This window comes from Hipposideros armiger, unplaced genomic scaffold (assembly GCF_001890085.2).
Source record: "Hipposideros armiger isolate ML-2016 unplaced genomic scaffold, ASM189008v1 scaffold_1500, whole genome shotgun sequence".
NCBI lineage: Eukaryota > Metazoa > Chordata > Mammalia > Chiroptera > Hipposideridae > Hipposideros > Hipposideros armiger.
The window spans coordinates 197,631-198,102 of NW_017732850.1; positions in this window are offsets into that span (position 1 = coordinate 197,631).

Sequence of the window (472 nt, forward strand, 5' to 3'; positions counted from 1 at the left end):
GGATGAGACCCAGTCCTGAGAGGAAAGGCTAGATATGCCTGGGGGCTAGAGACCGAGTATCCACCTGCGTCTGTGGCATGTGCTTCCTTCAACTTATCTTTCTATTATTGTTTTCTGAAAATGCTACTTCACAACTCACATCCCTCTGGGGCTCTGAGGAAGCCGAGAGGCCTGTGCTGCTAAAGCAAAGATGACCCTTGTGCCTGGGGAACATCACTCCAAGGTGGCACACTGCCTGGTCACCTGTGAGGGTGGTCAACCTACCTGGGTGCCCTCCCTCGCATTGCGCACCCCATCACCTTTCAGGCACTGCCCTGCCAGCTCCCCCAGTGCCCCTCCTTGCTCCACTCCCCAGAGGCAAATCCACAATAAGTTATCAGCCCTGGCAACTCCACCCCTGCTAGGCACCCTAAGGACCACAGTGGAATTTACATCAACATAGTCCTGAGACCACAGCCACAAGAGCCCTGCG